The following is a 25391-nucleotide window of genomic DNA, read 5'->3' on the forward strand; positions in this document are numbered from 1 at the left end:
CACAGAAGAAGTACCACTTATTTGGTGATTCTAGCAGACGACTACAGTTTCGTCCAGGGCAGAGAGAACTCATTATACGTTGTACTACCTCTGCCCTGGCAGCGTAACCGCAATAGTTTCTGAATGTTTTTCGCCCCTTCAGCCGCAAATACATCATGAATGTTAGTTATATCCAAATGAAAACCGCCGGTGTACCTTGCACTGAAGAAGGGAACAAGTTGTTCCCAGAATACTTCTATAAATATGCGAAAACAGTTACCTAGCGAAAGAAACGTTTACGGAATTACCTTGATGAAACTTACTTACTTAAAACATTTTTAGAATATACGAGACGGTTCTTGTTTGCTACAGATTTTTTGATAAAACATAAAAAAAAAAGACAAAACCACGGCTTAAATTTGGCAATTGTGGCGCCAAAAATTGATCTAAATATTTAGCATGGAGTGGTTCTATTGTTTTGAATGTCATATTTACATTTCAAAGTGATTGATCAATTATTTTTTTAATCTTTCACGCCAGCTCAAAATACAATTATCATCATCAACGGCGCAACAACCGGTATCCGGTCTAGACCTGTCTTAGTAAGGAACTGCAGACTATCCTAATGTAGGAGGCCAAAAATTCTTCGGAGGATTTTTCTCTCCAACGCGGCTAAGAGTTCGCAGTTTTTTTTTGCTAAGAACCCAGGTCTCCGAGGAATGCATAAGGACTGGCATTTGTCATCATCATTGTCTTCGACGTTTCGAGCGAAATAGTTTTTTTTTTAAATGAAATAGGCTCTGCTGGCAGCCAACAACCGTGCGCGGATTTCATCGTCATAGTTGTTATCGGTTGTGATTTTCGACTCTAGATAGGAGAAATTTTCAACGGTCTCAAAGTTGTAGTCTCTCATCTTTATTGTTTTCGTTTAACCAGTACGATTCGATGTTGTTCGTTCTTTGGTTTTTGGCAGTGACGTTGCCACCATGTACTGCGTGATATCTCCCTTTTTATGTATGGGACAGATAATGCCTCGTTGCCAGTCGTCACCTTGAGCCTCAGTTAATGAATCACTTGGTGTAGTTAGTCGCCTCCATATTTAACCAATTCCGCTGTAATTCCATCGGCTCCTGGCGACTTTGGGTTTTTAAGCTGATAGATTGCACGGACTGTTTCTTCTATGCTTGGTAGTGGCAGCATATGTCCGTCGTCTTATATGGAGTTTTAAGTATCTTGACTTAGAATTAAACATATGTATTATTATTATTATTCTGTTAAGGGAAAGTCGCACCGCGTCCTTGAAGAACTATTGTGCCGCTTTTACTGGTTATAGTGTACCTGTTGATCATAGTATCTCAAGCAGGCCTGTAACCGTTAGGAACTTTAGTATGTTCCCCACTTCCAGATCTTTCAGCTTTGTACCTGGTATTAAGTGTTCTCCCAGATGTCTGGACCTACTTTGAACAAGTGCCGGACACTGTCCCAGGACGTGTATACAGGTTTCGTCCTCCTCCTCACAAAACCTGCAGGCAGTGTCCGTAGATATCCCTAGCTTCCCTAGGTGATAGTTCAACCGACAATGATCAGTGAGAATTCCCACCACGATTCGAAGGTTCTTTTTGGTGAGGTTTAAGCAATCCTTTGTGCGGCGGGTTCTGGCCCGTGTAAAGACGTCCCTGCTCTTTTCTTGGCTAGTTCGTCCGCTGCCTCGTTGCCTTCCAACCCAGCATGGCCTGGAACCCAAAGTATCAAGACCTTGTTGGACGAACCGAGTGTATTCAGCCTCTCAAGGCATTCCCATACCAGTTTAGAATTCACCTGGTTGGACTTAAGTGCCTTGATCGCTGCTTGGCTATCGGTGAGAATAGCAGCATTTGCAGATTAAAGGAGACACATTTGTCTATGGCGTATATTTCCGCCTGGAATATGCTAGTGTACCTGCCCATTGGACCAATGACACCGGCACCCGCTCCCTCTGTTGTGAGGGATCCGTCAGTGTACCAAATAATCAGTTGCTGGTTTAAGCCGTATGTCGCAACCACGCTCTCCCAGTTTGCCTTGTTACTCCAACGTGTTTCAAACTTCTTATCGAAGTGAAACCTCGTTGTCATGTTATCCCTTGGTATCAGTAATTCGGAATACTGCCTAGAAAGAATATCAATCTTACTTTGATTTAGACAGCTCCCCGCCTCACTCATACTACCGGCCATCCTGAATATTGATCTCCTTGCCTGCATCTGTATGCGCAGATGGAGAAGGGTTAATCCCAGAAGGACCTCCAGGGATGCCGTTGGGCATGTCCTCATTGCCCCACTGATACACACGCAAGCCAGCCTTTGGAGCTTATGTAATTCCCTGGCTTGTGTGCTGAGTTCGGTTCTTTCTGGCCAGATTACCGTTCCATAGGTAATCATTGGCCTTACTATTGCAGTATATATCCAAAGTAGTATCTTCTGGCTGCAACCCCATTTTTTTTCCTGCTATGGATCTGCAAATCATCAGAGCCCTCGTGGCTTTCCGACAAGTGTTTCCGACATGTGTCTTCCAGAGTAATTTTTGGTCTAGCGTAATTCCCAAATATTTGACCTCTGTTTCTCATTTCACCTCCATATCATGTAATGTTATGGCTCTCAGGTGATCCAGCTTACGCCTCCTAGTGAATGGTACTATGGTGGTTTTGGTTGGGTTGATCCGCAGTCCCACCGTCCTGCACCAGGCACTAGTAACCCGTAATCCAGTTTGGATTCTATCACATAGGGTATCTTCATATTTGCCCCTACAGATTAAAACAATGTCGTCCGCGTAGCCCTGGACTTGTCTTCCAGTATTTGTTAACACGTCCAGGAGTTCATCCACTACCATACTCCACATCAGCGGCGATAGTACTCCACCCTGTCGACAGCCTTGAGTGGTGTTCATGATAATAGAATTTGTACCTGTCGGTACCTCTATTTGTCTGCTTTCTAGCATTTTGCCCATCCAGAGTGCCAGGGTGTTTCCCACTCCTTTGCGGCTCAGGTCATCCTGTATCTCAATGTGCGATGTGTTGTCGAATGCTCCTTCGATATCCAAAATCGCGCACAGTGCAATTTCTTTTGTTTCTATGGCGTCCCGTAGTACCTCTGTCAGCTGATACAGAGCAGTTTCAGTTGACCGTCCTGCCCGGTAAGCGTGTTGACAGTGATGTAGGGGATTACGCTTTAGAACGTTAGTTCTAATATAGGTGTCTATGACTTTCTCCACCGTTTTGAGTAAGAACGATGTTAGGCAGATTGGTCTGAAAGATTTAGGCTTTCGGAATAAAGGCCACTTTTGCCCGTTTCCATGCCTTTGGTATGTAACCCAGTGCTATGCTCCCACTTACCACCCTCAGAAGAGACTCTAAGATAATTCCTAGGCCTCTCTGGATAAGTGCTGGGAAAATGCCATCTACTCCGGGAGATTTCATTGGTTTAAAAGTTCCCACTGCCCATCTTAGCCTAGCTTCTGAACATACCTCTTTTGCTAGTTTCCAGCTCCCCTTCCTTCCCCTTTTATTCGTTGTTGGGGTGTCAGGCAGACTGTTGTCGCCAGCCACCGAGGGGTAGGACATATGTATGTGTAAATAGTAGTTCCTAAGTAAAAAAAAAAAACCTTCAAACTTTCAGTTCGAGTGCTTGTTACGGTTTTAAAATGTTAGATATCGCCTTCTGTTTGTAGTTAAGTCTAAATTTAATAGACCATTAGCTTAATCCCAACTACAATTTTATTTTATTATGTATATATATATTTCGGGAGCAACTTACTCCCTTCATCAGTACAAAGCTAATGTTTTGTGTGAAACAAAACCTTATTAGAATCGATTCAACGTCGGTCTATCTGCCTGTCTGTCCCACACGATTTATTTGTCGCTATATTTGGTTAGAACATGTGGTCTGTGAATCCTTTTACATATAGTAAAAGACGCTATTTTCATGGTGGGATGTAAAATTTTCTTTCACAGAATATGATTATGGGGGTATCAAATGAAAGGCCTTGATTATTAATTTATTTCTGATATCGAGTGAAACATAGGGGAGTGAGGGCTCAATATACAATATATGCCCCGAAAAGTGTAATAGGTCTCGTTTTCAGAACCTATTCAACCGACAAGTAACAATCACGGAACTATACAAAATCTTGGCCTCAAAATACATCCCGTTCCGATATCTGATTAAATAATAATAATAGTATAGTAACATATTTTAGAAATTTATTCGAAAACTCCGCTTAAGTTCATCCTAGAAGTAAAAAATTTGGTGTCATTATAAGTAATAATAGAATACACAGTTTGAAAAAAATTCAACCAAACGTTATTAACAAAGCTATAGAAGGTCAAAGTTTTGTATTTTACGTGAATTTATCGCAATCTAAGACGTGTATAACGACATCACCATATAAAGTGAACTCATATGAACGGTGGAGTTAGATATATCAAGAAATATTTGGAATTTTTAAGGATACACGAATGGAAAAACGTGCATAGAAAATTTCGCACACAAGATGAACACAAAATCTTTATACCTGAAGCATATTGGAAACGAAAATGGTTTAAGGTCGGTGTAACAAAGCAAATTTACGCAGAATAAGAAGGTCGGTTGAGTCATGTTTGGCAATCACAATTGTTTCGTATGGTTAGTAACAGATAAATTTGTCGCTCCATTAGAAAAGTAATGTAAGAAACACTGAATAAATTGGAACGATTTTTCTTCAATGTCCGGATAGCTCAGTGGTTATAACACAAGGTTGCCGTTCAAATCTCACTGGTGGCAGTGGGATTTGTATAGTGACTTGACGTTGACGTGTGAATAAGTACTTGGCTCAAATCAGGGTAATAATCACGAGCGAGCGCAAAGTTGATCATATTGCCTCCTACATGGTATCGTAATCCTTTCGGTCTTGAATGAAGTGCTCTAATACATTTCAAAACCCTGATTCAATTGGATTGTCGCGACAAAAATTATTATTATTATTAAAATTTTTTTTCAATAATCCATTAAACCACACGATCTCCTTCCCAACTCAATCGAAACAAGGCAGTGAAAGTATTTCTCATTAAAAATATCCAATCTAAATTTTACCAAAATATATGCTACTTATCATTTTTATCTATTTGTCACATCGATATTCCCAATCATTAATCTGTATTACTGTCTCTTTATTATCAGTAGTAACTAAAGACATAAATCTTCATTTGTTTCAGATTAGATCTGGATGTTAATCCTCTACTTATTCAATACACTACTTGCTTTATTCCGATGAACAAACAGATATAAATTTTCCAAAAAGCACCATGTAGGATTAGATATAAAGATAGATAATCAACATCGACAATCCCACAAAAACGCGACAAATTGTTTTGGTTGTCCCAGATAAACCAATTGAGAATTAGGTGATACGCAAAACAGTTTTCAGAAAGGCGTCGTAAGCTGGAAAAGTATGACCTTTAAATGGAGGCCGAAGTGGCAAAATTTTTTTAAAAAATCATGTTTTCCCTTTTTAATCTTAAAAAATTGTGTAATATATATATTATTCATGAAAAATCGGGGTGACGAAAGCATCGCTCCTGCTTACAATATGAGTGAAATACTTCGTTTCCCAATGTTCAATTGGGGAGGTTTTATAGAGATAGGGTTCCGGTCAGAACCATAAAACAAGTCGTAATCCAGAAGCCTGACGTTTCAATATGAAACCTATTTCATATGTCAGAATATTTCGTCACACGACTACATCATTTGTATCGAGCTGGCAAGTCATGGTGTATATGAATCAAATATGTTAGACCAGTCAATTTAGCGTGCTATTTCTATTCTATCCTGTCTTAAGTTGAAGTTGAAGCACCATAACTTTGTTTATAATACTGCGATTCCCTTCAAACTATTCAGTATGTTTTACATTTAACTTCTATTTTACGATCTACATTTTTTAAAGGACGTCTTTATTATTAATTTTTATTATTATTAATCGAGAGTTTTTGTTTGATACCCCACACAGATATATTGGTGGTGATCTTAATTCCCCAGTAGAAGGCCAAACTACTGGTGTCTTCGATCAGCCTGCCACCGAACCAGAAGAGCGGCTCAGAGTAAATGAAATCGATCAAGGGGAATGAGCGCGTCTATAAGGAAGCCCAAAAGGGTTTGGAGGGTTTCCAGGTCGCCATCCAACGGAACAAGCGGGAATGCTTTAAGGAGCGGATAAAGACCTTGGGAGAGCATCTATAGAATCGTGATGACCCGATTCAGAGACCGCTTATCTACGCAGATCACGTTCCCTACCCTTTTGTTAAAAATCATCCACAGACTATTCCTTCTGCAAGTGGGGGGCACTCACAGCTTCCAGCGACCGCTGAATGTGACGACGATACCGCCAGTCACCAGAGACGAGTTGCTGAGGATTTTCGGTAGAATAGGAGGAAGCAAAGCCCCGTGTCCCGAAAAAATACGCCCCGTATTGGGAATAATATTACCACTTCCATAAAATACTTAGGAGTGACGATAGATGTGAAGCTCAATTATAAGCAACACGTGCAATATGCTTACGACAAAGCGTCCACTGCAAATATGGCTCTAGCAAGCATGATGCCGAAAGTGGAAAAACCAGGATACGCTCCCAAGTTGCTTATCGCTAGGGTAGTGACCTCGATCTTGCTCTACGAAGCCCCAATTTGGGGAAAAGCTTTGCATATCACATTTAAAGATAATAAACTCGGTGCAGTCTACAGAAGAACAGCTCTAAGGGTGTACTCTGTCTTCAGGACTGTCTCAATTGACGCTGCGTTTGTCATATCGGGAATGCCGATTGATATCCTGGCAAATGAGATAACCAACATATATAAAGTCACACCCATCTCTCCTTTATCAGAGACGAAGAAAGTCGCAAGGGAAAGATCTGTAAATAGATGGCAAGAGCCTTGGGAACGATCGGGAAAAGGTCGGTGGACACACATGCTCATTCCTGCCATCAATGAGTAGTTGGAAACACGGCACGGTGAGGTTAATTATGATCTTACCTAGTTTGTCAAGTGACATGGAGGTTATCGTCCAGGTTTAAACTGGATACCTTACCCGATTGTCCAAATGGTGATGGAGTTCCAAAGGACCCAGAGCACGTATTCTTCCATTATCCATGATTTGTAGAAGAAAGAAAGAACCTAGAGGAGGCTCTAAGGGAGGTGCAGGTCCCAAGAATGCTAGCATGCCAGGGGGACTGGGATGTGATCAACATCATGATGGCACCCCTCCAGAACAAACTGCGAAAGGAGAGAGAGAGGAGAGGAAGCTAGAAAAGTGCGATTATGTACGCCGCGTAGAGGAGAAAGGTGGCCAAGCCAGAGTGAGTTGACTCCGTTCCGTGATGTAATACCTTATGGTGGTTCCACAGGGCATAGGGAGAGTAAGTCCCACATGCCGCGGTGTTTAGGCCTGTGTCTTTTGAAGATTTCCACTTCCTCAAAAAAGAAAATACAGGCGGACAGACCGACATAGCAAACCTTAAAAAGTGTAAAGTTTATCATTCAGGTCAAATTGGTCAGTAAGTCATACTTAGAAAAACGCAAAATTTGTAACGATCTGTTAAGTAGTTTTTGAGAGAAACACTACACAAAGTGGTCCAATTTTTCCAATCTCATTTTAAGTTTCTACAAAAAATGTGTAACTCTTTGAAATCTTTGTCAAGGTACGGCGGGCCAGTTTGAATGAATTATCCTAGCTGGACGCTAGTACCTTTTTCAGATATAGATATGTAAATATTATACATATTAAAACAGTAAAAATAAGATATTCCTATGTAGCCCTCGTATACATACACATACATACATAGAGGCTCTCATAATTTTCGGTTTTATGTCGGCGCTCATATAGCTAATCGCTATACTTCTATATGTATGTCTATGAACGATGTCTTAGGAGGCAGTAAATTTACACGAAATAGAAAACATTGATCTACTGTAACCTTGTTGGTAATAACATGATCTCCTCAACACTTTCCAGTATTCTGCCCTATATTATCCTTTATATTCATACCATTTTGTTCTCCTAGGATGAATTTGAGGGGGTTTTTGATTAACTTCTAACATAGAATAACGCACTCTTACTACCTTTATATGAGTAGATAGGATACATGAAGCCTAAATTTTATGTAGGTGTGATTTGTTTCTGATTTTTCGGCTAAATAAGTCCTGAGAACGAGACCTGTTGCATTCTATGGTACATAAATTTTGGGTCCTAACTGCACTTGTTCTTCCCTCCCGGCAGACATTGGAAGTTAGGTTAATTTTGAAAATTACATGACCTTACATGACCCCTCCCCCCCCCCCCCTTCTTAAATTTAACACTAAATCATGCCAGTCATTCTATGCAAAGGGAATCACAGACTACATGTTCTCCTCAAATTTCGTGATCATAGCTTCAGTTTTCCGCTTATAAATCGAGTGTGACGGACTGACAGACAAAAATTGAATCGAAATTAATATAGCTTTCGTTTACACAAAACTTTAAACTTCAAACTTATTTCCACCGAAATAATTGCTCAACAATCCAGTTGCTTTTGGTTTGCAGTATTGTCTAGTATTTTTCAGCTCTTTGGAGTAGTAACTCCTCGGTACAGTTAAACTCAAAAATAAGTTATGTTATAGTTTTATATTTGTATTCATACTTTTATATCTTTCGACATTTGTTTGGCTCGTAAATTATATGTCACACTTAAGCTCTCTGGTAGTCTCCAAAATCCATTAACTGATTTATGAACCCTACTGCATTCGTATTTTAATTGATCTTGCATAACTGAGCCGCCTTAGTAGCGTTTGATCTATCATTGGTACTAAAAGTCAGTATATCGGCAAAGAAACATAATTTATTGTATTCTTCGCATATGATATGACGTCAATTTAATTTAGACGATAATCAATCGTTTCAAAATTATATACGTTTATTTAATAATTATTGCTTCTGGTGGTTACTGTTATTTCGTCCGACGACGCCTCAATAAAGTGAAGTTGATATGTACCTAGACAGACTAACATATTTTAGTCCAATCTCATACTTATAATACCTACATAACACTTTTTGGATATTTGGATCTCGTTTCTAGTCGAATAGATTTTTGTATGTTAATACCCCAATGAACGCTCAAACAAGAAAGATTGGTAATGGGACAATGAAGGGAAATAAAACATTTTATGTTATACTCTTTTCGGTGAGACTAGTTTTTTGTAAAATTGAAACCATGTTACCAAGGGTCAGAAATACCTTTGTGGAGCCTTTTAATTTCACCACCAAATGATGAGAAAAATAATAAAAGTATGTTTCCTCTCCTGTAAAAGTAACTTTCTGTTCCATATGCTTTATCTTGATATATTTTTTTACAGCTTTCTTAAAACACGTAGCTCAGGATTTCCGTCCAATTACTATTATAAAAATATATAGTGTGTGAAATATATATTCGAGGTTGTTACGATATTTACATGTCTAAAATCGTAAACTTTTTGCTGCCACGATTCCCACAAATCTAAATCATGTGATCCTATTTTTGAGTACGGATGCACAATAGTGTACAGGGTACAGTAACTATTATTAATTATCAAACTCGTGTACCCAAATTATCAGGGCATACTAGATAAATAAATAGATAGTTATCAACATCATATTTATACCTTATTATAATTATTTCGTGCTACCAATCTGTTACATACATCCTTTCCGATACCACAACAGGGTAGATTCACCATGTAGCTTGCTCTCATCAAAAAATCGTACGAGGGCTCGGTTGACTGCCCATATATTTGATAAAACTATCTTAACCATCCTACCTTAGTTTCTTTCACATTAAGGTGAAACATTGATTAGTAGCAATAATTATGTTGACTATCTTGAGAATGGTTACCGCCAACAATTACTGACAATGAAGCAAATGGCTTGCCTCCAGTCGCTGACTGTAAGCATATGAACAGGGGTTGTGAACCTGGATTGATCCAAGCACAAAGTGCAACGGTTATTTCACCCTGAACGATGGTCTCCACCAATCCTGTTGCCCACAGAACACCTAAGGCTTTACATATCTTTTATACTGATCAGAAGCATCTCAGAATTCATTCTTGCAATCCATCAAACAGAATTAAGCAACAATGTGAGCTCGAGGGATTCCTTCCAAAGGAATTTCACCGGGTTACGAAGTGAACTAAGGAAGCTGCAGCAGCGGAAAATGCTACATACCCCTTGGAATACAGGCAATATTCATTCTGTCTCAGTGAGCTATCTAGTGTTCATTGACATCGTAATTATCTCAAGCTATCTCCTCTGCACCAACCGATAGGTAGTAGCCAGCAGCAGGCCGAAGATGTTAGGACCTCAACCTAGAACCAACACAACAAAACCTTTCACGATCGCGATCGACCAGTAACAATGAGAGTTGATCTACCGCTCAACGGCCTCGCAATACAACAATCCGTAATATACTATAAATATAATATTCTTCAGCTTTATCCAATGAGTATTGAACTCTATTTTGGTTTTGCTGAATGTTGATTTTGCCAGCGTTTACTTAAGATCAATGTACTGTTGTGTACTTAATAAATCGCCCCTTTTTTCGTTTGCGTTTTGCAATTGAATTTCGGTTCCAATAAATTCTGGATATAAAAATTCATTTTCAGGCAGACATGTAAGCAATTTTAATGTATAAATTTGTATGATATTGTGAATAAAGTGTAGTCAATTGCGAACCTAGCCTTGAATTGTTATCCATCCGCTATTGAGATTGATAGCGGCGTAATTATTTGTGACTGATAGCTTTTGAACGGATTTGCATTCGGCCAACAGCAAAAGCGACAGATTGGATTCTGCATTCGACCGAATTCTATCTACAAGCAGGCAAATCTTGGATTGGTATACAAACAATATATTGATCGTCAGGATAATTTTAACTAATATGACCTTAATATAATTGCTGATTCTTATTTTCATGAATGAATCCTCGTTGCTACTGGTTGGAATTATAATTGAAATCCTGGTGAATCGACAATCCTCGAATGAATAATATAATGAATAAGTCGGCGCGGCAGGATGGGCCCCATTCCTACCGAGAAATGGGAAAGGATTCTTGACCTATGGTCAGTGTCACGACGTAAAAAAAAATGGTCCGAGCAGAAAAAGTACGTGTCTACATGCTAAATATTTGTACTCTGACTGGAAAGACCAAGGAACTCGCAAGAGCCTTTTGCAAAGGCGCATGGATACCTGTGCTCTACAAGAAACCCGATGATATGGAGCCAAAAACCTGCAACATAGAACGCGAACGCGGTGAAGATAGATATATATTTCTCTATTTTGGTAGCCCACACACTCGACACGGTATTAGCATTGTCATTTCATAGGGTCTCCATGATACCATTAAAGAAGTCGAACGATTTGATGACCGGCTGATTAAGTTCACTGTCATATCAGCTGATCGTACCATTCACTTCTTCGCCGCATACGCACCGCAGACATATCGACCAGATGCCAAGAAAAATTCCTTCTGGCAACTTCCCGATGCAAAGACCTATAACGTACCTGCTGATGATTATATCGTCATTGCGGGCGAACTTAATCTTCATGTAAGGGAAAAGGCAAACGGCTACAGGTGCCAACGGGGGAAAGAGTCTGTAGCGCGCAATGAGGATGGCGAACGTATAGTGGATTTTGCGGACACTCATGAACTTGTAATTGCAAATAGACTATTTTCTCTTAAAATGCCAACATTTTACTACCATTCCTACGACCTCTAACCACTACTCTTTGTTCTTGTTATGGACATTGTCATACCTTTCACGTCCAGGCCCTATACATTGCTTTATGCATATTATGCTTTCCTCGCATTTTATAGCAAAGCTGATCTCGAGCAACTTGTCCAAAAGTAAAGTGATCGCCTCATGCAACACGGTCTCAGATTTAATCTGAATGAAACTGAATTTTGGACAACCGATCCTAATAACCCAGAAATTATCATTGAGTGGCAGTAACCTCCCCAGAATTAAGTGATTTAATATCTCGGGTCAATACTATCAGCCAATGGAGAACTGCATTATGAAATTGTTTCACGCATTAGCGCAATCTGGATGAAGTGGCCTTCCACAATTGGCGTTTTTTGTCATCGACGTATCAATGAGTATCTCGAATCTAAAATTTACCGCAATGTCGTTCGCCCTAACGCCTTATACGTTTCTTAGTATTGGCCGACTATATAAAAGACAATGAATGGAGACGAAAATATTTCGTTGGACTAGTGACCTAAGATGTTTTAATCACATCCGAAATAAGGATATCCGTGATCGATATGGAGTTGCACTAATCGTGGAAAAATTGCGAGAGAGGCGTCTTCGATGGTATGGTCGCGTAATTCGCTAATGAGAACTCAAAACCCGACACCAACGCATACAGGATATTGAACACTTTTGCCGCATTAATAACAAGAACAGTACTTCGCTCACCGATCGACGAACTGCAACGAACACATGGCGACAATATTTCGAACAGCTTTCAACTACAGGATGAAGGCATTCATCCTCCACTTCCACCAGGACTTCCGCCATTTGGAGCAATTCCACCTGTCAGCGCCACTGAAGTTCAGGAAGCATAGAACCAATAAAATCGAGAAAAGCAACAGAACCTGAAGACATCGCCGAAAAGCTTTGGAAAGCGAAGAGCCGAGGTCCAATAAAGTGGCTCAGTGAGTTCTTCAATCACGTCATTGTGCTGCTCTGCGGCAGCACCTAGTGCCAGAGAAGCTCGTACGCCGAGTCAAATTGCTCTACTACGTTCCGAAAAGTGAAATTCGAAAGGCGGCAGGACTATCGAAATCTATTCTATCGCCACTCCTCTTTGTTCTTGTTATGGACACTGTCACATGGGACAACATCCAGCGACCTATACACTGCTCTGTGCCGATGATGTTTTCCCGGCGTTTTATAACAAAGCTGATCTCGAAAACTTGATGGCCTTATGCAAGCCGGTCTCAGATTGAATCTGAATAAAACTGAATTTTTGACGACCTTTATGAAACCGGCACTATCACTGTCAGCGGCAGCGACCTGACAAGAACTTAACGATTCAAATATCTCGGATCAATGTTATCAGCCAATTGTGAACTGCATTTTGAAATTACTTCATGCATCAGTGTAACTTCGAAGATTCCGGAATTTTTTTGTAATCGACGCATAAGCAAATATCTTAAATTCAAAATTATCCGGAGTGTCATCTGTACTGTCGCTTTCTATGGTTCTGAGTGTTGGCCGACTATCAAAAACAATGGACAGCGCCTATCCGTAATGGAGACGAGGATTTTGCGTCGGACCAGTGGCGTAACATGTGATGATCACCTCCGAAAATTGTGAGAGAGGCGTCCGCGATGGTATGAACATGTAATTTACGCTAACGAGAACTCATTTGCTAAAATTTTTATGAATATCGAAGTTGAGGGGAAACGACCAAAACGTCGTTCGGATAAACGATGGCCTAATACGCCGAACAGTGATTTAAGAACCTCTAGTATTCGATTTTATCTGTTCTCGCTCACCTCAAGAGTGGAACGACTCTAAGGAGGATTATGAAGCAACGTCATCATCTCTTCCCATACAAAATCCAACTTACTCAAAAAAGGTTGAAAATCTCCAATCCACGCCGTTTGCAATTTAAAAATACCATCACAAGAATGAGCGATGCTGAACCTGATTTCTAAGACAAAATTTTGATGGTGGACTTTTGGCGATACTAAAAAACAAATTTGGATTGGGAGAACACAGAACTCACACATCGTTCACGAAAACCCAACGCACGAGGAAAAAGTTAGTGATCGGATGACTTTTCTTCAAAATTAAAGAAACCATCAACGGAGCACGCTAACGTGTCGCTATGAACATTGGAGCACTTCGTGCGTGAAACTGGTCTCACGACTTTTCAACCAAAGGGCCCACACCGTAGCCGCAACCATGAAGTTATTGCAGTACAAATTCCTGGGACACGTTGCATTCAAAAATGAAGATTTGTGCTTTGGAGCTCGTTTTCCGGATTCGATAGGACCAGATTTTTTTCTGTGGAATCTGAAAAAGTAATCTTTATGCCAACAAGTCGAACACCATTCACATAATCAAAGCTAGCATACGAGCCAAAATAATAACTATAATGCCCAAAATATTAGCCAATGTTATGCAGAATGCCCAATATATTTGTGTTCAAAACCAATTTGAAATAAATGGTAACGAATATCCTAAATAAATCACGCTCAATATCGCTCGCGATCAAGAATGGAGACGCCAGCGATTCAATAAATATATTTGACTATAATATGAGGAATTGAAACCGTTTTTAACAAGAAAGAGACGACTACTATAGTTCTGATGAAAATAGCAGAGACTTTCAATAATACCTCCTTTAAGTCTATGATACCAGGGGCCAGAAGTCGCAATATAGAAGCACTGTATGTAGATTGCTGCTATCACTGCTAAAGGGCAGACTGGTCCAAATGCACTTACACATATGGTGAGACTATAGTAGTTGTTATTCGTAAGGAATGCCCGCAGGGGCTAATTCTTTTACCACTACTGTGACCTTACAGTGCACCAACTGCTGATCTTACTAAATAAAGTAGGATATAACGCTCAGGAATATCATATCAGTAGTTTTACTATTGGAAAATTCTTCTCGCCGTAATAAATCTCGTATTTATCGGTCTGAATGACGTTCAAATGACTTCGCTAAATAGACAAGAGTTGAAGCCAAGGCTGTACATGTCTTTCTTGAAGAAACCTAAGGTTTATGGACTAAGCATAACAGATTAATGTCCAGTTAAGGTTTTATAGCTAAAAATCGCATTCTACTTTTTAAATGCGTTTTTCTCGAAACTACATGTTGAAAATCGGCTGCCACCATAACCCAAAATCTATCCAACGAACTTCTTTGAAATTTTCAGGACTTATTCAGAACATATTTCTACGGTCCGCAAACTAGGATAATTGCGATTCATTCAGTAGTTTTTTTTATTCATTGAAGAAGGCGTGAAAAAAAACACCAAAATTCACAAAAAAAAAGTTTAACACAGCACCAAAAATTTTGCTTTTAATATTTTTTAATAATCCTAGTTTGCGGACTGTAGTTAAGTCTGTACGTTAACATACCGTTTACTTCTTTAAGATTATCGCAGCGCCCTCTAGCGTGGCAGAAGAAAAACACCTTTTTTTTAGAGATGGGTATATGAATTGCTCTGTATTTCAATAACAAACTATGCGATCGAGGTGAAAAAAATTACTATGCACGCTCCAGATATTAATAAATCTATAGTGAATAATTCGTATATGTATCTTTATCCAGTTCTTCACAAAAGAATTCTAAAAAAAGGCAAAAAAAACGACCTTCGCACGGGATGACCCCCTTAATGCAAGGTTTGGGTAATAATGAAAATCTTACGAAAGACCCCAATAAAATCACTCCCCTGTTCTATCCCAAGAAAAGATAGGTAAACGAATACAAACTTCTATTAGTCCAGTCATTAAAGCTTTCAACCGCCGAATTCTTTCAGTCAAGACCGATTGACAGGAATTTTGGAGTGGGGGTAGAAAGTGACATAAGAAGCAAAAGTTATATTTCACTGATGTGCGCTTTTATGATTGATTTTGGTTGAAAATACATCCGAAAATATATGGTAAGAATATGATATCTATATTCGGTTTTGGATATGAGTAGCCAGTATATAGTATATTACAGTATATTGAACCTCTTACTTCTTGTATCGAGCCTTTCTCTTCAAAATATCTTCAAAATATCTGCTATTATTGTTTTATTAAAATGTTGTAGAAATAGAAGGGAACATGTGATTTGGATTGTGTACTGAAAAGTCATTACTGTCAATACTGTAATAAAGTTTTAAACATATTTCCTCAAAACAACGTTTTTTAGATTGGCGTGGAGGATTAAAAAAAGCACTTGACCATTCGCTTCAAAATTTTAATATGTCATTGTACACATTCAAAACAACAGAATTAAATTTTTTGATTTTGTTTCATTCTATAGAGAATTCCATGCTGATTGAAATCCTGTTTTTTCACCCCTCCGGGGAGAAGCGCCCATCGGGGCTGTATAACTTTTGTTTCTTACATCACCCTCTACGCCCACCCCAAATTTCATGTCAATCGATCTTGACTGAAAGAATTCGGAAATCGCACCGGATTTGCGGCTTTAATGACTGGACTATATCTGTTTTGGAGGAAATATCTGGGGGTAGTACTGAATACAAAGCTTAATTGGAGAAAACATTGTGAGCATGTAACAAAGGTAAGCAACTACTGTTGACACAAGAAGAACATGGAGTTTAAAACAACACGTGGTAGGCTAGATATATCAAATTAATGTGTGATGGCCAAAGGTAGAGTAAAAGAATACTGTAAATACTATATGCGTATCACCTTCGACCCCCGACACATAAACGTTATTCAGGAAACCACAAAATCAACTCTAGGAATAAATAATAACATTTTCAAAACAAGATTATTCTTATTACGCAGATGGATCGTCTATATGGTATCATAGTGCGAACACTCGTCAACCAAAATACGAATAATACAAAATAAACGCCTCAATTTCATTTATAACTTTTCCGTTTCCCCCCTATACAGAGATCTTCAAGCAACCCCCTGGTTGAATCGTTATGTCAGTGATGGCGGCTCTATTAAGATAGTTATAGGTTAGGTTCAGGCACTCTACGGTTTTTATAATGATTATGGACTCAATGTATAAACTTTATTGTTAGTCCTCATTATATATTTCAATAAATATTAACCGAGCTGAACAATATCTAGAAATTGTGAAAGTCGTATTTCCACACTCGTATTTATAGAAAATGAATTCATCAAACAAAAAAATAAAAATTGTGTAGAATATCTCTGGACTCCTGTGGGTAATTCTCAAAAACAGTTAAGTCATGAGAAACCTCCCGGAATAATATTAGTATTTATTAGATAAAATCTAATGAAAATGGGTTTCAACAAAGTATATCAAAGTGGAGGCTTAAAATGCATTAGAAAATTGAAATAAAACGTATAAGATGGTTTAACTTCAAAAATATTTTTAGAGAAACGATAATGAACCATTGTTATGCCAATTTTCGTTTAGAGTTATCATACCTGTCATTCTTAAGGCACTGAATCGATACTTTGGACATTGGGTTAATCTAGTTTCGTTTACGGCTTTATTCCATCACACTTAGGCAGTTAATATTACCATATCTTCTTACGATACCTGAAAGGAAAAGAATTAAGTATTGGATTTGAGCAAAAGTCGGAAATAATTTGTAAAACTGAATTTGGAATAAAGGAGCAAGAGGTAATATGGCTGACAGTTTATACTTAAATCTCCTTAAAAAAATATTTGATTCAATTTCAACTAAAATAGCCCTACGATTTATGAAATCATTTCACTATGCAGCTGTACTTGTTTTCAAATGTCTAAGGACATATTTCGTCTACGCAATATATTTCATACTCATACTATACTTGCAATCGTTAACTAGAATTATTCTAAAAAAAATCAAAAACCGGAAGGTTGGCCCTTTTTGTTGTGTACATATTTTCTGTGCAAGAGAATTTGAGTGAAGAACTGTTCCATTCGCACGTAGCTAGTGATGTATATGCATTTAACATGTCAGATTAATCACGTTAAGGTGGTATTGGGTTGCCGTGAATTTACACAACAGAGCCAAACGGTCTATAACTTTACCATTAATAGTAGGATTTTCATTAGATGCTTTATATTATAGCCGATTTTGATCCAGTCATGCATTAACATCATGAGTCTAGTATGAACGTAAAGGGGGTTTTCGCGCATTTTTCACAAAATATATATTATATACAGGGTGCGTACGGTATTTGAGGACATGCATATATGTCGCTATAATTTCCCGAAACCATTATTTTTCTTTTTGCTCTTTTTCAGATAAGACATGGAGGACTACAAGTTAACTCAAGAAATGAAAAAACATGCGGTTATCGTCGCTACATGTGCAAATCACACCGATTTAGAAATCTCTAATTTTCTTAAATGCGCCCGTACATTTGTTCATAAGGTTCGCCGTGAATTGGAAGCATCAGGCGGTGATACAGAATCTGTTGTAAAACGCAAAAAACACGTGCGACGTTCTGACATTGTTCGATCTGCAGAATTTGTTCAAAAAGTGCAAATGATCATTGACGAGAACTCTTCAAAATCTGCGAGAGAGCTTAATGTTTCTGACCAACCAGGGGTTCCTGTTGTCATTCACACGAAGTTTCCAGCTACTGTTGTGGTTTTGGGTGTTGTGAGCAACAAAGGACATGTCATGTCACCTCACTTCTTCACTCAAGGACTTGGAGCGACTTCTGTTGCATACTCGAGGTTCTAGAGACAGTAGTGAAACCCTGGATTGATAGTTTTCGCGGTGACAGCCTATACATCTTTCAACAAGACTCTGCTCCTTCACACAAAGCGATCGCGACACAAGATTGGATGGCTGAGGATTTCCATGACCACATAACACCGAACTTATGGCCGCCTAGCACCCCAGGCCTTACGATTATTACGTATTGGGCGTAGTTGAACGTGAAATCAACAAACATCCTCATAACACTATTTCTTGTCTGAAGACTGCAATTAATACCGTTATGGCCAATATGAACAAGGAGCATTTGATTCGGGCATGCAATCGTTTCCGGACCCGGATCGAGGAGGTTATTGCAGCTAATGGACATTTTATTGAATGAGTTTATTGATATATAATAAGTTAAAAAATTCGTCAAGTTTCATTCATTCATGTTCAAACTAAAAGCTAATGATAATAGTTTTACTCTCAAGTTGTCCTCAAATACCGTACGCACCCTGTATATACATAATAATAGCAATAATAATCGTTGGCGCAACAATCCAATTAGATCAGGGCCTTGAAGTGTGTTAAAGCACTTCATTCAAGACCGTAACGGTACACTACAGGATTATAGTACCCTATAGGAGGCAATGTGGTCAGCATCGCGCTCGCCCGAGATTATTACCCTGATTTAACTCAGGTACTCATTCACAGCTGAGTCGACTGGTATCCGACGTTAAATCACGATACAAATCCCACTCCCACCAGTGAGATTTGAAAAGCGACCTTCCGTATGACAGCCTTGTGCTCTAACCACTCAGCTATCGGGACACATATTATATATATACTATTATTTACTTCATTTGAGCAGCAGCAGCAGCGGTAAGGAGAATATTGTGTGCCCTAGACACTATATAGGGGTAGCTCCGTGCATAGCAGCCGCCTAATATAATGTACTTCTGTTCTAAGGACGTTTAACGTATCGACCGGATTACAATATTACTCGGTGACATTTGATGATGCATTATGATGTGATATCATACCAACAATGACATTATAAGAAATTACTTATCACAAGAATTGTGGTGTTAAGCCATGTTCGGATCGCACTCGATGATGGAAATTTGGTATTACATTTTGAGGTGATATCACTTTTGTTATATTACAGGTATCACCTATCCATCTCGAATTCCAAGTATAGAAGATTTGGGTTTTCTATGTATGAAAGAAAGAAGGGGAACGAAAGCTGTTTTTATGAAATGAAACCTTATTGAAACTGATTCAATGTCCATCTGATTGTCTGTCCGTCTGTCTCACCCGATTTACTCAGAAACGAGTGAACCAATTGTCACGAAATCTGGTGAGAAGGTGTGATCTGTGAACCCCTTTACATATTTATGGGCGCCCCATAAATGCGAAAGGGAGGTGGAACTTTTTTTCACAGAATATGTTCATATCGGGTATGAAAGGACTCGATTAGTACCTTTCCAAACTCATCTTATTTATGATATTGGGTGAGACATCGGGGAGTGAGGGCTAAAAATGTGTTCAACAAAAAGTGAAATAGATCTTGCTCTCAGAACATATCCATCCAAAAAATCTGAAAAAAATCGTAATCTAGGCCGCAAAATATAATAGATCCCATTCCTACATCTATTTTACCCGAAAATACCCCTTAATTTCATCTTAGAAGTGGTATTGGTATAAGTGATAATATAAGGCATATCTTTGGGAAGTTTGAATGACATCCAACTACTATTAATAAAGTTATTGGCGTTAAAATTCATATAAAATTAAATTATATGAACGGCGCATACATATGCACACAGATATGTGTATATAAATGTATGCGCTAATTAAGTTTGCGGGTAGTGTCCAATAGGGTAGACATGGGAGCACGTTAGTACTAATGGTATTTACTTTAAGTATAGATTTGTATGCTTTTGTGTACGGTGTAAAATGGAAATACCTGAAGATGCATCAGATCAATTTGGATAGGCAACGTTTTTTATTTAGGATTAGCAAAATATTGATGTCTTTGATATGTATGTATCGATGTATATCTGGAGTTTAGCAATTAATAAAGGAATATTTTGCGTTTATAGCTATATACGAATAGAAAACCATGCGCAGGGAGTTCCTCACATAATATGAACACGAAACCTGTTACCCGAAGCGCCCAGCTTCCGGTACCCCGACTTGTTTTTCTTCAAAACTTGTTTGATTGCGTTAAATGTGGATGCAGGTTAAGTATTCGGTAGTTTACAGCTTGTGAGAATAATCTTATAGTATCGCCTTGTACAGAATGTAGTAATATACATACTATGACTCTTTTTTAAATACCATGATTTCTATTTGATTGTGGAATTAGAACCAGAAGAAAGCAAACTTTGCGCACTGATTAAATATCCTGATAAAGAGGAAAAGGATATAAAAATGATAACGGGAAATATCACATATAATGTCTTTAATGTTATCCGAGAATTAAAAGACAATGACATTTAATTGGTGTTTAAACTATGCAACAGAGCCACTTAGCTCTACAAAATCATATTAGAAATTTATCACCCCTTCCTATTGTTGAGTCGCTGAGATTTCTTATATAATTTTGCGCTATTTCAATATTGTGAGTACTACTATTTTTTAAAAGTAATAATAATACTAATAAGTAACAAATCCTTGGAGGATCAAATTAAAAACAAGGTGGCGTGGCACGGAGGCTTAGTGGGATAATTGCAAAGGTCGTCAATGGTTGGCTTTAGACTAATTAGCATAGAACGTGCAGGAGTGTTTTGAATCATCTACAGTTATGCACCATCAACTTTTCGATTAGATTTTTATTCACATGAAATCAGAGCTATTTAAAGTTGTGTAGCTCAGAAAATAATGTACAATATAATCCGTTCTAGCGCTCATAAGTCTCACAACGAACCATTCCTTCCTTTCAATTGCAATGTCAAATCTGCACCTAAATAGAAATCAATGCATTTACGTGTACACGGCATTAAAAATGTAATCCCATTTCCACTACCCGAAATTAATACTATCGAAATTAAGCTAAATTTACTGACGTCGTGCGATTAAATTCCATTCCATTTTGAACAAAGTTGAGAGACGACTTATAGTACGAGTAAATGGGAAAACCCAAGTAAATTATGAGACGTATTGTCGGCGTTACTCGATTTAATAACTTGAATTTAAAATATATTCGTGATTGAAATGTTTATAATAAGAAAGCTTGTAATGTCAGTACTCCTAAGAAATCATCATTAAAACAAACATTGTACGTCAGGGAAGCCAGCTACAGTCTGAAAATGGGATACCATATGGTAAATTGTAAATTAACTACTAATCGAGACAGAATGACCGTGCCAAATCGATTTAAGAAATTGATTGATTAATTGTATACAGTTCGCAATGAAAGACAACATAAACCCCCCCAAACAATGAGAATAATTCAAATTAATAGTAATCATTAATGAATAAACCCAACCATAGACGGTCCTAAGCCCGTTTGAGAGAGGAGGAAGGAGAGGCAAAGCTCGCCCGGGCTAATAATATTTACTGTTAGACCAAGAAATTTATGAGTATTCCTTATTCCTCATAAAAAGCGAATAGAGGAATAGTAACCTGCAAATCTGGAATCTTATTTATGCTTTTAAAATGACTATCATGCTTCCAAGTGGAACTGTTTTTTAGCTTCAAACTTTTGCTTTCGTTCTGGAATATGCGAACGCTCCTCAATGACGGTATCGAGGCTCCTCGGATTGCAGCTTGCTTCAACTTCAGCAGGAATTCCAGCGGTATCGAATCGGTTAAGCGAGTTAAGGTGCTGGGACTCTGGACAGAATTCCCTACCCTTTTGGGGCACTTAATTATTGCACTCTTGGTAAGTCAGGGAAAAGTAAGTGCGAGAAACAGTCCGTGCAATTCATCGGCTTAAAAATCATAAGTCGCCAGGAACCGATGGAATTGCAGCCGAATTAGTTAAATATGAAGACGACCAGTTACACCAAGTGGTTCATCAACTTGTGTTCAAGGTATGGGATAGCGAATCAATGCCTGACGATTGGCAACGAAGCATTATCTGTCTCATACATAAAAAGTGCAGCAATTATAGGGGTATCACGTTGCTGAGTACCATCTATAAGATATTCTCCGCTATCCTGCTATGCCGGATAGCCCCATACGCCCACAACATCATTGGCCCATACCGAAAAGGCTTCACTTCAGGCAAATCAGCAACAGATCAGATTTTCTCTCTGCGGCAAGCGATGGAAAAACTGTTGGAATATGGGCACCAGTTGCATCATCTATTCATCGACTTTAAAGCCGCCTATGATAGATAGCCAGGGTAAAACTGTACACGGCCATGAGAGAATTCGGTATTCCGACGAAATTGATAAGGCTGACTAGGCTGACCCTGACCAATGTGCGAGACCGGATAAAAGCAGCAGGATCACTCTCAAGACCATTCGACATCAACAACGGTCTAAGACAAGGGGATGTCCTATCCTGCGTCCTCTTTAATCTGGCCCTCGAGAAAGTGATCCGTGATGGTGAGGTAAATGCAAAAGGTACGATCCTCTTTAAGTCCACCCAACTACTAGCTTATGCTGATGATATCGATGTCATGGGAAGAACGGCCCGAGACATACAAACTGCCTTCATCCAAATCGAGCAGGCGGCCATTGGGGCGAGATCATGGGCTGCACATCAACGAAGACAAGACAAAGTATATGGTGGCAACCAACCAACAACATCAAACCGCACTGGTCAAACGGGAAGAATAAAGATCGGAGAATGCAACTTTGAGGCTGTTGATAATTTCTTCTATCTAGGGTCGAAAATCAAAACCGATAACAGCTACGATGATGAAATCCGCGAACGGTTGTTGTCAGCCAATAGAGCCTATTTCAGCTTACAAAACTGTTCCGTTCGAAACGTCTCACCATAGGGTCAAAGTTTTTACTGTACAAGACTATAATCTTGTCAGTCCTCATGTATTCCTCGGAGACTTGGATTCTTAGCAAGAAGAATTGCGAACTCTTGGCCGCATTCGAGAGAAGAATCCTCCAAAGAATTTTCGGCCCCCTACATGAGGATGGACGATTCCATAGCCTACATAATGACGAAATCCATGAGCGATACCATAACCGTCAGGTTGTGGATAAAATCCGGCTCAATAGGTTACGATGGGATGATGCCACCCGGAAAGTCTATAAGGGCAATATCTATGGTAGAAAAAAAAAACACGAGGCAGACCCTGCCTAAGATAGAGCGATGGGGTAGGTCAGGGCGCCAGACAACTTTTAGGGATATCGAATTGGTGGAGTTCGGCGCAAAACCGGGATGTCCGGAGTTCCTTATTAAGGCAGGCCTAGACCGGATACCGGTTTTTGCGCCGTTGATGATGATGATGATTAATGCTCACTGAGAACCGATTGGACAAAATATTAACTACGAGATTCCGCTCCAGAATGAGAAACATCTCAATAGTATATAGTTACACATAGATGGCCACGGGACAAAAGTGAGAGGTTTATAGCTTTCTGTAGCTTCTTGAGAATTTGAATTTGCACAACCTATTACACCGATGGAAGAGAAAGCCTTTGCCGATGTTCTCAAGACAATGAATTCTGAGCCTGAAGCGTCTTCCAGACGGGAAATGAGTGGCCGCAGAGTTCTCGTTGAAGAAGGTACGAAAACTCATTTTTTCACCGACCCGACCCCCACAAACACTTCAACCAGGATCACGAATCAAGGATTGCTTGTAAACAAGTAAAAAGAAGTCGGAAACCGGAAGCTCGGTGGTTCAGGTATGAAAGGTTTTGTTGATTTTTTATGCAAGAACATTTGGGTACACGATGATTCCATAGCTCGTAGTGCATATACACGTACATTGAATATACCCGATGTTCAATTCGATGTGGTACTGACAGAGGCAAATTCGAACTACTCCAACTTTGTTAATAATAGTAAGATTACTACCAAACTTTCCATTACGCTGTTTCATATTAAAGCCTATACTACTGCAATTTTGTTGGTCTACGATGAACTTAAGGAGGATTTGCGGTAAATTTTCAAAATATAGTAATATACTTTTACTAACTTTATTTGAGTAGATATCGTAACGGAGATTATTTCGGAGCCTGGTTACCATGCGTATAAACCAGCAGATTTTTTGGTAGGGTAGTTTCTGAAAACGAGTCCTTAAAGTAATTGATTTATTTGATACTTCACATGGCTATATTCGTTCAATGCTTGAGCTTTCACTTTAGTTGTACGATCCGGATGGTAACAACTTTGAAATCTGTGGATATGTTGTTTTGAAAATTTGCGTTGTGTTGTCACTTTTCATTCTTCGTTTGGAAAATCGAATATTTAAATTTATTAAGTAATCTTGCGACTTTTGCAAAGTTAAAATCAAAGCGTCTGCAATTTGCTGCAAAATTTTATTATTGTGTTTGATATCAAATTATATTTTATGCCTTTTGTTGAAAAGCACATTACAAAACTTGTGCGGTGCCTTAAGTCCATAGTTAGGATTATTAACAGCGGGACATCTTTAAGGGCTAGAATTATTAATTCTTCTTCTTTTCCCTCAGCCTTTGTCCCGTTCACAAGCGGGTTCAGCTCGGCTAGAATTATTAATTTGTACTAATAATATGATATTATTATATACAGTAGCGGTAAGAAAACCGAGTAATAGGTAGTTCTGAGGTATTTTTCAAAAAGAAACATTATCTAATGGGCAACAAGCCATACCCAACCTATTTTGATGGTGTCTGCTTCAATGACGCTACCAAATCGATAGCTGGGGGATAGTTGTAGTCAAATTTTGTATGGGTAAAATCGTATTTCAATAGGAACTATTACAATGTTTTCTTTCGCGCATCAGCAAGTTGTAAATTCAGCAAACTTGACGAGATTATATAGTTTTATTGATATCGTTGTAATCGAGGTTGGAAATATTGTGGAAATATAATTAGGAATAATTTGTGACTGAACTGAGTTATCAATACACTCCAGGTAAT

General features: G+C 38.8%; 1 protein-coding gene across 1 annotated transcript in view; it reads right to left on the minus strand.

Moving 5' to 3' along the window:
* Positions 1–25391, minus strand: part of LOC119655103 (sodium channel protein Nach) — an 86201-nt gene that overhangs the window by 53889 nt on the left and 6921 nt on the right. Inside the window, exon 4 of the mRNA XM_038060825.1 lies at positions 17144–17258. The gene's annotated coding sequence lies outside the window, so the exon portion shown is untranslated. The remainder of the gene's footprint in view (positions 1–17143; positions 17259–25391) is intronic.

The sequence above is a fragment of the Hermetia illucens genome, chromosome 4 (assembly GCF_905115235.1).
Source record: "Hermetia illucens chromosome 4, iHerIll2.2.curated.20191125, whole genome shotgun sequence".
In the NCBI taxonomy this organism is placed as follows: Eukaryota; Metazoa; Arthropoda; class Insecta; order Diptera; family Stratiomyidae; genus Hermetia; species Hermetia illucens.